This window comes from Rutidosis leptorrhynchoides, chromosome 1 (genome assembly GCF_046630445.1).
Source record: "Rutidosis leptorrhynchoides isolate AG116_Rl617_1_P2 chromosome 1, CSIRO_AGI_Rlap_v1, whole genome shotgun sequence".
NCBI classification, from domain to species: domain Eukaryota; kingdom Viridiplantae; phylum Streptophyta; class Magnoliopsida; order Asterales; family Asteraceae; genus Rutidosis; species Rutidosis leptorrhynchoides.
Window position 1 is genome coordinate 36,174,995 of NC_092333.1, and position 15,544 is coordinate 36,190,538.

Sequence of the window (15,544 nt, forward strand, 5' to 3'; positions counted from 1 at the left end):
GAGCTCCCCACGGTGATGTGCTTGGTCGAATAAAACCACGCTCTAAGAGTTCTTGTAATTGGCTTTGGAGTTCCTTCATTTCGCTGGGTGTGAGTCTGTATGGAGCACGAGCTATCGGTGCAGCTCCTGGTACAAGATCTATTTGAAATTCAACTGATCGGTGTGGAGGTAGTCCCGGTAATTCTTTCGTAAATACATCTGGAAATTCTTTTGCGACAGGAACATCATTGATGTTCTTTTCTTCGGTTTGTACTTTTTCGACGTGTGCTAGAATAGCATAGCAACCTTTTCTTATTTGCGTTTACGCCTTCAAATTACTAATAAGATTTAGCTTCGCGTTGCTCTTTTCTCCGTACACCATTAAGGGTTTTTCTTTTTCTCGTACAATGCGAATTGCATTTTTGTAACAAACGATCTCTGCTTTTACATCTTTCAACCAGTCCATGCCGATTATCACATCAAAACTCCCTAACTCTACTGGTATCATATCAATCTTAAATGTTTCGCTAACCAGTTTAATTTCTCGATTCTGACATATATTATCTGCTGAAATTAATTTACTGATTGCTAATTTAAGTAAAAATTTATTATCCAAAGGCATCAATGGACCACTTAATTTAGCACAAAAATCTCTACTCATATAGCTTCTATCCGCACCCGAATCAAATAAAACATAAGCAGGTTTTTCATCAATAAGAAACGTACCCGTAACAAGCTTCGGGTCTTCCTGCGCTTCTGCCACATTGATGTTGAAGACTCTACCATGGCTTTGCCCATTTGTATTCCCTTGGTTTGTGCATTTACTCTTGACGTGGCCCGACTTTCCACATCTAACAAATAAAGGCGGCATTATTTGTCCCGACATTATTTGTCGCATTATTTTTGTTAATCACTGGTCCGTAGACTTCACACTTCGTCGCGCCATGACCACTTCTATTACACTTAGTACAAGTTGTCGGGCAGAACCCAGTCGGATGGTATCCTTCACACCTCTGGCATGGCTTCTGCCTTTTGTTATTATTATTGGGATGGTTGTTGTAGTGGTTATTGTTGTTGTTGGGGCGTTTGTTGTTGCGATAAATGGTGCGATTGAATTTGTGATTATTGTTGTGATGATTGTTGAGGTGATTGTTACTGTTGTTGTGTTGGTGACTTTTGTCACTGTTTTCTTCCCACTTTCTCTTGACTTGTTTCGTGTTGGCTTCTTCGACCTCCTGTTCTTTAATCATTCCCTCAATCTGATTTATGAGTTTGTGAGCCTTTCGACTTGCCTTTTGTATGGAGGCGGGCTCGTGTGAACTCACATCTTCTTGAATCCTTTCTGGTAACCCTTTTACAAATGAGTCGATCTTCTCTTCTTCATCTTCGAACGCACTTGGACATAATAGGCACAACTCTGTGAATCGTCGTTCGTACGTGGTAATGTCGAAACCTTGCGTTCGTAATCCTCTAAGCTCTACTTTGAGCTTATTGACCTCGTTTATGGGACGGTACTATTCGTTCATCAAGTGCTTGAATGCTGACCACGGTAGTGTGTAAGCTGCATCTTGTCCCACCTGCTCTAGATATATGTTCCACCATGTTAACGCAGTACCTGTGAAGTATGCGTAGCGTACTTTATTTGTCTTCTTCAGTGCACTTACTTATGGAAAACACCGATTCGAACTTCTCGATCCACCGTTTTAATCCGATTGGACCCTCGGTTCCATCGAATTCCAGAGGTTTATAAGCAGTGGATTCTTTGTAGGAACATCCCACACGATTTCTTGTGGTATTAGTTCCATTACTGGATTCAGAGTTATTGTTGTTTCGCATTGCGGCTTGTACTGCGGCTATGTTTACTGCAAGGAAAACACGGAAGTCTTCCTCGCTCATGTTCAAGTTATGACGAGTAGTCTGTACCATTTCCTTCAAAAATAGCCAAAAGAATTAAGTTAATCATATAGAATATTAAGAGTAGTCAATAGTATTTCGTAGCATAATATGAACTTATTTATAAAATCTTTTTCTTCATATTAGCGTTTTATAATTTTTCATTCGGGTAGTACGTACCCGTTAAGTTCATACTTAGTAGCTAATATACAATTCAACTACTACAATTCTATATGAAAAACTGATTACAATAATATTTCGCGTTCAAACTTTTATACAAAATTTTACAAACTTACAATACCGCTATTTTACATAAAGCATGAATTATAACATACAATAACTTTGATACAAGATAGTTGCGAAGACAATTCTAGTTAATACGCAAGTCATTCAGCAAAGGCAATAAAAAGACGTAATTCATAAGTCCAGAAACAAGTCATGCATTCAGGTTTTACTAGTATTATTTCCCATCCTTGTTCTTGTGGAAAATAACCGTTGTGTCCGTTAGCAAGACAGCATGTGGTAACGTCGTCAAAAGGACGAGGGTTACGTAATGCCCAACAGCCCCGTAACAATCTAAAAATCTTATTTCTCACCCCAACTACTGAATTCATCACCTGTGGGAATGTTTTATTCAGAAGTTGCAACCCGATGTTTTTTTTCTCAATTTGGTGAGAAGCGAACATTACTAATCCGTAAGCATAACATGCTTCTTTAAATTGCATGTTTGAAGCTCTTTCTAATGCACGAAGTCCTATGTTGGGATATGTTGAGTCAAAATAGGCTCTCAACCCGTAGCTTAAAATTGCAATGTTTTTGAAGTAGTGTTGGGAACTGAAGCATGAGTTAGTATAATATAATGACACTTGATCAACGTGATTATATTACAGTAAGTCATGCTGAGTTTCTAATGGAATGTGATGATTCACAGACCCTAACGTCATCATGTGTCATGTCACACGACTCTCACATTCTACCAAATCTCTAAATATATCAAGAACATATTTTCTTGATAGTTCTATCTTTTCTCTTGGATTCTGATAATTTAACCAATCAAGATCGTACTATTGCAATCTCTCTCTTAGAACATTAGTTATGTTCATTCAAAACTTCATACCTACAAATTCTGGACCATTATTCGCTTGACCTAAAGTCGGGAAGAGAAAACAAATGTATGAGCTGTAAAAATAAGGAAACGAAGGGAGTGTATTTATAGTGAAATATCCGACAGAGCAATCAAAACAGATTATCGTATTTAACTAAAGAAGATCCTATTTCCTTATATACCGAAGAATCAAATCTTATTACGAAGATTTTCTTCTAAATTCCTTAAATTCCGAAAATCAACTGTGACTACGTCACCGGTTAAAGAAGAACCCGCATTTACTCATTTCATTCCTTTGTGATAGCTTCACTCGTACTCTTCACATAAACGAATTGTTTTATCCATACTACCCACTGATGATAAAACTCTAATTTCCAACTCGTACGAGTCATGAAAACATATTTATTGTCAGCCGTGACCATCCCAATCAAATTTCGGGACGAAATTTCTTTAACGGGTAGGTACTGTGACGACCCGAAAATTTCCGACCAAATTTAAACTTAATCTTTATTTGATTTTGACACGATAAGCAAAGTCTGTAAAGTTGAGTCTCAAAAAGTTTGAACTGTTTTATATATTCAATTGACCTTCGACTGCTCTCGACTATTCACAAACAATTAATTGTAAATAGATATGTGTGTATGTATATATAAATAATAATTCGAAATATAATTTGAAATATTATATTATTTAGTTATTAGAATTAATTTTTGTAAAATAAAATAATATAGATATAATAAAATTTATTATTAAAATGAATCTATAGATATAAATATATATAAAAAGTATACTAAAAATAAATACTAAATGATTGCAGCACTTGTTTGATGTTCCGATTGATATTAAGCATGTTAAATTCGAACTTATGTGATTTTAAAATAAACGGTGATCCGAAACTGAATTCTATGATTTATAGACTTACTAAAAATGTAGTTAGGAACTATTTGTTAAGTTTTGAAATATTTTTATATTTTACATGAGATCGGGAGTGGACAGTGAGTTACTTTTTGTTTAATAATTAATGATCAAATTTTATACCATAATGACCAAAATAAATAAATATATTTAATTTAAAAATTTAGGATTTTTCTGAAGACTTTTATCCGCTACTGATTTCGCACGATACACAGTCCCGTGAAACTGTCTGTACAAATTTACAAAAGATATCACGAGGGCTTACTATGCTTCACTATTTGAACAGTCAAATGAATTTAAATATGAATTTCTGTTTTTGTTTGATTATCATTCTTTTTCATATATATGCATATGCATATAGGCATATACACTCCTACACATACAACCACTTTCCATCACAACCAAAGGTCACCGGAGATCACTCTCGACCATCACCTTAGACCACCAAAATCTCACCGTGAGCCACCGCCACCCTACAACACCTTCGGCCACCAACACACGCCACCACCCTATCTCTCTCTTCTACTTGTATATAGATCGCATCCACTTTTGTCTCTATGTTTTAGTTGATCAAAACAGCTGCAAATCGCAGCTATCACGCTGCTATAAATCGTGACCCAACACACCCTTATTCTCTTGTTCGAAGAACCCAACAATCACCACCCTCTGCAATCGTCGACTACCACCATGAAATCTCATAACAACCGCCATCATCATCACTCTTTATCTATGTCTCTCTCCCTCTCTTATTTGTGATCACCAGCGAACCACCATCTAATCCCATCGTGATCCATCACCACCCTAATTTTCTTTCTGTGTCTTTGATATTAGAAATCCACTCCCTCTCTCTTCTTCACTCCCTCTCTTGCTCATGTTTAAATGTTCGATAACCAAACCAATACAACTGCTATTATCTTGCTGCTACTTCGAATCTGTTTTGCTTCTTGTGTAGTCGACAAATCATTTTCAAACCACCATTTAAAAACCGTTTAAAACACCACCTCAATCAACACCATTAAACACCCACCACCACTTCTAAATCATGAAACCCATCACCATCATTGATAAACTGAAAATTGTTGCAGTTTGCCTTCTGTTCAATCGACACCCAACATAAAATCACCACCATCAAGAACTAATATGAAAGGACCCGTCCTAATCCATCCGGACAAAGTCCACATCGATTACAAACGATTCACAATAGTTGGTTAAAATTGCGAGGTACTTGACCTCTATATGATACATATTACAAACATTGCATTCGTTTTGAAAAGACAAACTTCCTTACATCGAAAGTTGATGATACGCATACCATTTCATAATATATCTAACTATAATTGGCTTAATAATAATCTTGATGAACTCGATGACTCGAATGCAACATCTTTTGAAATATGTCATGAATGACTCCAAGTAATGTCTCTTAAATGAACAAATGCACAGCGGAAGATTTCTTTCATACCTGAGAATAAACATGCTTTAAAGTGTCAACCAAAAGGTTGGTGAGTTCATTAGTTTTACATAAATAATCATTTCATAATTTTAATAGACCACAAGATTTCATATTTCCATTACTCATAAACATACGTCCCATGCATAGAGACAAAAATATCATTCACATGGATTGAACACCTGGTAATCGACATTCACAATATGTATATAAGAATATCCCCATCATTCCGGGATCCTCCTTCGGACATGATATAAATTTTGAAGTACTAAAGCATCCGGTACTTTGGATGGGGCTTGTTGGACCCGATAGATCTATCTTTAGGATTCGCGTCAATTAGGGTGTCTGTTCCCTAATTCTTAGATTACCAGACTTAATAAAAAGGGGCATATTCGATTTTGATAATTCAACCATAGAATGTAGTTTCACGTACTTGTGTCTATTTTGTAAATCATTTATAAAACCTGCATGTATTCTCATCCCAAAAATATTAGATTTTAAAAGTGGGACTATAATTCACCATACTGTATTTTGTAGTAAAAATACATATGACGTCATTGAACAAATGAACAATGCAGGGTTGGCCTTGGATTCACGAACCTATATCATTTGTATATTTATTAATATTCATAGTTATAATTGAACATATATATATATATATATATATATATATATATATATATATATATATATATATATATATATATATATATATATTTATATGTTTGTGTGTGTGTGTGTGTGTGTGTATGTATTAGGTATATCATTTTTATGTTAATAATATATCTATATGTTTTACATGTTCATTTTGTATAAAAATATTAAATTTTTGTTATATTATATGTGTTGAATTCACATATTCATGTATGTATTTAATTTGTTTATCAAAACAGTAGTTCTATTATACTAAGTTATTATTAGTAAAAATAAATAATGATAACAACGTTACCAATATACATATATTAATAATAACCTTATTAGTGATAATAACAAAGATATTAATAATTAGTAATAATATTTATAACAATATTAATTTTACTTGTTTATGATGGTCATGATATTAATGATTTACTACTAATAATAATAATAACTTTATTAAAAATGATTATATTAATAAATATATTGCTAGTAATTATACTTTTGTTTAATAATAATAATAATAATAATAATAATAATAATAATAATAATAATAATAATAATAACAATAATAATAATAATAATAATAATAATAGTTACAAAAGTGATATCAATACTAAAATTAATGAAAGTAAGGATAACTCGTATTATTTTTATAATAATAATAACAATAATCCCAAACATAATAATAATAACAATACAAATAATAATAATAATAATAATACTAATAATAATAATAATAATAATAATAATAATAATAATAATAATAATAATAATAATAATAATAATAATAATAATAATAATAATAATAATAATAATAGAAATGGAAATGGAATTAAATGTGTATACCCTCAAAAAAAATGCTCCAAGTGGGACTCGAACCCGTGACCAATCGTTAACCGAAACATCCTCTAAACCGTTCTTCTACCCCTGACTTTCTTGATTTGTACCATACTTATATTTATTTAGTATATAACGAGTCTGTTTCATCTTCTTCATTTTTCTTAATCGCCCATGAATCAAACCACGATCAAATACACATTTAGTGATTTTTAGGAATTGTAAACGTAATAGAAAACCCAAGTGATTGTTTGAATTAATTAAAACAACAAACAACAAAAAAATTATATATAAAAAAAACGCTGTATTCAGCGACTGAAAAAGATAAAAAAAATAAATGATTTCGATTTTGGATCTGTTTTGGACAAAACTTTTAAAACGAAATATGTTGCAAATGTTTCATATGAACTTTATAAATTAACTATTTTGTAGAAAACATCAAAACTCGTTCGAATTTGGTGATGAACAGATGGTTGACTTTTTACATGATAACTTTGACTCTTCGAATTCGTAATCGATATTAGGAATTGAGACATGAAATTTTGCAGAAAGTTTGGATAGGTGATTTTAAGCAACACTACATTTATAGTTTTCAAAAATTTACTCGTATTAGAGTTATGGTTAAAAAAGGTATCGACACAGAGGTATACTTGTTCTTCATCTTTTTTTTTTTTTATTATTGAATGGAATCTAGTGAAGATAATTGGATATGGTGATGAAAGAGCTGAGTAATATTTCTCATATTATTGATAATATAACCGATTTATAATCCAAATGATTCCAACAGTTTTATTCGATCGTACCAAAGAAAATATAATAAAAATAAAAGGTGATGTAAATTGCTAACTGAATTGTACCATTTACTGTTGTAGATTATTGAAAAATCAGATAAAAACGAAAAGGAATCAGATTTGAAGATAAAGTGGATCTAATTCTAATCCTATATTCTTGATTCTACATATCTATTATTAATAATTAATAGTTATAATTATATTACAACTAATATTACTAATAATAATAATAATTAATAATAATAATAGTATAAGTAATAATATTAATAAGTTGTAATAATAATAATTTTTAGTGTAAGTGATAATAATAATAATATCACTAATGATAGTTACAATGATAATACTAATATTAATTATTTTTATATTAGTTACACTATTAATAGGTATTAAAAATGATATTAACTATAAAACTAATAATAATAATTTTATTCATGTTAATAATACCATTTGTATTATTTATGATAATAAAAATAATACTTATAAAGATAATATTTGTAATACTAATTAAATTTTACTATTAGTTATAATAACAAAGCTATTAATAATGATAACATTATTATCAATTATTATAACACCTTTCATATCTATATAATATATATTGAAACTAATAAATTAACAAGTAATGACATTAATATTAATGTTAATTATAATAACAGGAATAATAACATCAGTATAACAATCATGTGTTAAGCTTATAATTAATTTGATGTAACATTTAATAGGTATGTAGTATGTATATATTACATAATATCTTTTGCCAAATATTGAATATTTATAATTTATAAAATTATTTATATACTACTATATATATACCATTAGTTATATATATAGATTTCATTACTATAGTTATTCATAATAACTTAATTATTCTATTCATTAATTTACATTTTTAATTTCAATTAATTATGTTGTATTTTATTATTTCGATTTAATATATAAGCTTATATTTATATATCTATATATACCTATATATAGTTACAATAGTTGTTCGTGAATCGTCGGGAATAGTCAGAGTCAGATGAATTCATAAAAATTGGTTGCAAAAAAAATATATTAAAGACTCAACTTTACAGACTTTACTTATCGTGTCGGAATCATATAAAGATTAAAGTTTAAATTTGATCGGAAGTCATCACAGTACCTACCCTTTAAAGAAATTTCGTCCTGAAATTTGAGTGAGGTTGTCATGGTTAACCATAAAAATGTCTTCATGACGAATATAAGTCGATGAATAGAGTCTTATCACAGGGTGTAACCTGGATAAAATAATTCGATTGTTCGAAGCGTACGAGTGAAGCTATCACAAAAGAGTGAAATGAAAAATGAAGTTTCGTTTTAACTTTTGACGTTGCCTTGGTTGAATTCCGGAATTCAAGGGATTTAAAGAAAATCTTCGAAATCTAAAAGATTTGATTCTTCGACGAATAAGGAAATTAAGATCTCTGTAATTAAATATGATGATCTACCTCGATTACACTGTCTGATATTTCCATTATAAATTAAACTTTTTCCATTCTATTATTTTCCACCACTCCCATTTTCTATACTTTCATTCTTAATTCCTACTTCTAAAAGATTTTGAGAATGCTTCATCCAGTTCTAATCATTAATATTTTCTTAATTATCCTTTCTGTCATCCTTCTTTTTAATCTTCCACCAGAAGAATCTGTTTACTTCTACTATTACCTTGGGATGATACTATTCTTAATTCTACCGTGTCTTTATATTGCTATTCGTATTAATATCCACGGTTTGTAATTTCAGTGTTGTTATTGGGCTTTATATTTTCTCTAATATTTCGATGTCCATGCTTCTGTTTCCTATAATCATTGTCATTCACAGTTAATGCTCTCTCTTATTTACTGCGATTTATACCCCCTTTCTATTTCGAAGCTTCATGCTTTTATTTTCTCTTCCAGACTCCAAGTCAAGCGAATAATGGTCCAGAATTTGTAGATATAGAGTTCTAAATGATTATAATGTTCTAAGCAGGGTGGAACGTGATAGCACGATTTGATTTTCAAATTTATCAAAAATACAGACGATAGAACTATCAAGAATATATTCTTCTTGATATGTTCGGAGGTTATGTAGAATGAAAGAGTTGTGTAACATGACACATGATGATGGTATAATCTACTGTGAACCATCATCAGGTTTCATTAGAAACTCAGCATGACTTACTGTAATATAATCACGTTGATCAAGTGTCATTATATTATACTAACTCATGCATCAGTTCCCAATACTACTTCAAAAACATTCATATTTTAAGCTCGAAAGTTTACAAAATATAGAAACTAACAGTTTCTATATGATGTAACATTGATAGCACGAATAGATTATTGATTTCAGATAAGAATAGTTATGAAAATATCTTCAAAAATATGGAGGATATTTATAATGAAAGATACGATGATATCTTGGAATTTCTAATATAGATGGATGATGAAGAAGATTTATCCGTAAGGGTTTAGATTCGGAAGCAAGGTATTCGCTAAAGATTTCATCAGAAACGGAATCATTTGAATTCTTTGAAGTCAAACTTATTCTTTGTGATTTGTTCACGGCTTCCTTCATAGTTTCGCATAATTCGCTTTTCGGTACTAAATTTTCCATTGAATGTTTCCAACATAATGGTACACAGGAAGCACGAAGAGGTATATAATTTCGGACGAAAATATTTATGAAAATATCCTCAGAAATATCGAAGATATTGATGATGATATTTTGGAATTTCTAAGTTTGATGGTTATGAGGAAGATTTTTCGCAAGATTTTAACATGACTTCGGAGCAAGATATTCTCTAAAGATTTCAACGGATCCAGAATTATCTGGATTCTTTGAATACAGGGTATGGTCCTTGTATTTGTCCTTAGTCTTCTCCGTGGTTAGCTCAATCCGTTTTCCAGTTCCAACTTTTCTGAGCTTTTCCAACATACTATTCCTTATCATCAAACTTTCGATGATTAAGGTCATTTTACGGTTGTCTATGGTTTCTGCTGCTTCATTCAACTTTTTCAACATTCAGAGTATTGATTTGTGACTGAGTGCTTTTCAGAGTTTCAGAATAAGAGATCATAATTCTAAAAGATAAATGTCATACATATAACTGTTGATGTAGATATGCTGTGAGTTTTCAAAGTACTGATTGCTGATTCTCGGTAACTGTTATGTCAGTTCTCGTTACAAGATGCGGATGAGTATATGATAGGGTTTCAATGAATAAATATAATGATTTGTCAGAGAGATTTAAGCCAAAAAACAACGAGGTTGTTGGTACGTCTTCTGGTAATATGGTGGAATATAAAGAATTCTCCGTTATCAAAAGGGTAATTGTATATATCATGATTATAGTAAGGCTACTTCGAATGAAAAGTCGAAGTTGACTTGCTGGAGCTGTGACAAAATTGGCTACTTTGAAAAGGGATCGCAAAGTTATTTTTGCTAATAAATGCCAAAGGATTTGGCGCGGCTATGTGTTAAACTTTTACTCAGTTGCCGAGAGTTTCTCAGGTGCAATACTATATACATAAATCTTTCCTTCCGTAGATGAAGTGCGGTTGGTTCATCCTCTCGATTGAGGTGTTTTCAAGAATTATGAAAGGTTTGAACGCAGATTGTAATCGTCGAGATACAAATGAGGTTTAAGGTGAAATCAAGTGGCAAACTTGAAGAATTGTTTAGTATTGTAAGTTATAATCAATATTTTAATTCATTTCAATTGTCCAATGTTGATAGTGCTCAGTTAATAGTTCAATAATTTATATATAGTTTAATATATAATATTCGAATTAATCAATACGTTTCGTGACCCGTATACGTCTCAGACTTGATCACAACTCAAACTATATATATTATTGTAGAATCAACCTCAACCCTATATAGAGAACTCAATCATTACTGTATATAGAGTGTCTATGGTGATTCCAAATAATATATATAGATGCGTCGATATGATATGTCAAAACCTTGTGTACGTGTCCCGATATTTAAAGTGCGTAAAATAAATACAGAAATTAAATGACGATAAATAAAATGCGTAAAGTAAATAACAGAAATTAAATGACAATAATTAAAATTGCGATAAAATAAATTGCGATAAATAAATTGCGATAATTAAATGGTAATATGGAATTAACAGTTAGCTAGGAACAGTTAGCGTGGATTCTTAACAAAATCTCGTATTGTTAATTAGTCTGTTTCTAATCAATTTTTATTGTGTCCATTATTTCTTCATTATGCCACTTGTTGGATTCTGATAGGTCAAAATCCAAATATGTAATTGGATGAATATGGTTATTCTGTGGTGAACGGATTTGTAGATTGGTGGATGTAAGTAGGAGAGTATATGACTGTTGAAATAGATTCAAAGAACGTACAATATAACTTATTAATGTGAAATTTAAATAGTCCTCGGGTATTACCTACCCGTTAAAATATTTTCACCATTAACAGTTTGTACAAGAGAATTTTTAATTACAATCTTTATGAAAACATATGTACATATATATTTTCTTCAGATGTATTCATGAATTTAATGAGTTAATATGATATTAAACTCATTTGCTTTTCGGTTGGAACTAGAATAAATAATCTCTAAAACTTTAGAGATTACATATTCGCCATGTCGAACGATGATAAATGAGGTAGAACGATACGTAGAACGAAGATCATAATCAAAGTACATATGATGATATTGAAGCATGGATTGTTGATGGTACTGATGCTGTTACTGATTGTACTGTTGGTGTCGGTGATGTTGCTGAAGCTGGTACATTTTGCACCATATTCTCCGAATTGATTATTCGAGCGCGAAGTTCGTTGACTTATTACTCCAGGATGATTGTCGGTCGGAACGAGCGGATGAATAAGGTTCAGAATTGTGGATAGAATATAATCTTGTCGAGTTACCCTGGAAATGAGACTGAAAATGGTGTCTCAAACAGGTTTGCCGGTAAACGCTTCAGGTTCATTGTCAAGAGGTGAATTCGGTTGGTGGAAGGGATTGCCTTCTGAGCGTTTCCGTTAATTAAGTCGACTATGAACCCATCAGATGAATTGATAATGGTTGATTAGTTGATTCATGCCGATGACGCTGTTTTCGGAGCTTAGGTGAACATCTATGTCGGAGTAGCTGTCGGAATAACTATCGGAATAGCTATCGGAATCTGAGGGACTCGAACTGGTTGCAGGATTCATCTCGTATGATCAGATGAAGGATTTTTGATAAGAAATAGATTATAGGATGTAGATTAGTACCCTGCAATACATAATTTACATATGCATATATAATACTAAAATCCCATAAGTTACGGAGGAATCTACGGAAGCTGTCAGGCAAAGTTTATAGTAACAGATACGCTAAGATATGAATTAGCAGATACCCTAAGATACGAATTTTGTCTATACACTATTCATGCAATCATTGCAGTAAGATGTGTCTAGACTAAGAATGATAAGCAGGTAATTTCCTAAGGATGATAAGCAGATGATTTCCGACAAAAATGATAAGCAAAACTTTTGACATGCAGACACGGTCGAAGTCCAGACTCACTAATGCATCCTAATGACAATCAGTTAGACACAATAATACAAAACCCGGTTCACTAAGACCACCGCTCTAATACCAACTGAAAGGACCCGTCCTAATCCATCCGGACAAGGTCCACATCGATTACAAACGATTCACAATAGTTGGTTACAATCGCGAGGTACTTGACCTCCATATGATACATTTTACAAACATTGCATTCGTTTTGAAAAGACAAATTTCCTTACATCGAAAGTTGATGATATGCATACCATTTCATAATATATCTAACTATAATTGACTTAATAATAATCTTGATGAACTCGATGACTCGAATGCAACGTCTTTTGAAATATGTCATGAATGACTCCAAGTAATGTCTCTTAAATGAACAAATGCACAGTGGAAGATTTCTTTCATACCTGAGAATAAACATGCTTTAAAGTGTCAACCAAAAGGTTGGTGAGTTCATTAGTTTCACATAAATAATCATTTCATAATTTTAATAGACCACAAGATTTCATATTTCCATTACTCATAAACATACGTCCCATGCATAGAGACAAAAATATCATTCACATGGATTGAACACCTGGTAACCGACATTCACAATATGTATATAAGAATATCCCCATCATTCTGGGATCCTCCTTTGGACATGATATAAATTTCGAAGTACTAAAGCATCCGGTACTTTGGATGGGGCTTGTTGGGCCCGATAGATCTATCTTTAGGATTCGCGTCAATTAGGGTGTCCGTTCCCTAATTCTTAGATTACCAGACTTAATAAAAAGGGGCATATTCGATTTTGATAATTCAACCATAGAATGTAGTTTCACGTACTTGTGTCTATTTTGTAAATCATTTATAAAACCTGCATGTATTCTCATCCCAAAAATATTAGATTTTAAAAGTGGGACTATAACTCACCATACTGTATTTTGTAGTAAAAATACATATGACGTCATTGAACAAATGAACAATGCAGGGTTGGCCTTGGATTCACGAACCTATATCATTTGTATATTTATTAATATTCATAGTTGTAATTGAACATATATATATATATATATATGTGTGTGTGTGTGTGTGTGTGTGTGTGTGTGTGTGTGTGTATTAGGTATATCATTTTTATGTTAATAATATATCTATATGTTTTACATGTTCATTTTGTATAAAAATATTAAATTTTTGTTATATTATATGTGTTGAATTCACATATTCATGTATGTATTTAATTTGTTTATCAAAACAGTAGTTCTATTATACTAAGTTATTATTAGTAAAAATAAATAATGATAACAACGTTACCAATATACATATATTAATAATAACCTTATTAGTGATAATAACAAAGATATTAATAATTAGTAATAATATTTATAACAATATTAATTTAACTTGTTTATGATGGTCGTGATATTAATGATTTACTACTAATAATAATAATAACTTTGTTAAAAATGATTATATTAATAAAGATATTCTAGTAATTATACTTTTGTTTAATAATAATAATAATAATAATAATAATAATAATAATAATAATAATAATAATAATAATAATAATAATAATAATAATAATAATAACAATAATAATAATAATAATAATAATAGTTACAAAAGTGATATCAATACTAAAATTAATGAAAGTAAGGATAACTCGTATTATTTTTATAATAATAATAACAATAATCCCAAACATAATAATAATAACAATACAAATAATAATAATAATAATACTAATAATAATAATAATAATAATAATAATAATAATAATAATAATAATAATAATAATAATAATAATAATAATAATAATAATAATAGTAGTAGTAGAAATGGAAATGGAATTAAATGTGTATACCCTCAAAAAAAAATGCTCCAAGTGGGACTCGAACCCGTGACCAATCGTTAACCGAAACATCCTCTAAACCGTTCTTCTACCCCTGACTTTCTTGATTTGTACCATACTTATATTTATTTAGTATATAACGAGTCTGTTTCATCTTCTTCATTTTTCTTAATCGCCCATGAATCAAACCACGATCAAATACACATTTAGTGATTTTTAGGAATTGTAAACGTAATAGAAAACCCAAGTGATTGTTTGAATTAATTAAAACAACAAACAACAAAAAAATATATATAAAAAATGCTGTATTCAGCGACTGAAAAAGATAAAAAAAATAAATGATTTCGATTTTGGATCTGTTTTGGACAAAACTTTTAAAATGAAATATGTTGCAAATGTTTCATATGAACTTTATAAATTAACTATTTTGTAGAAAACATCAAAACTCGTTCGAATTTGGTGATGAACAGATGGTTGACTTTTTACATGATAACTTTGACTCTTCGAATTCGTAATCGATATTAGGAATTGAGACATGAAATTTTGCAGA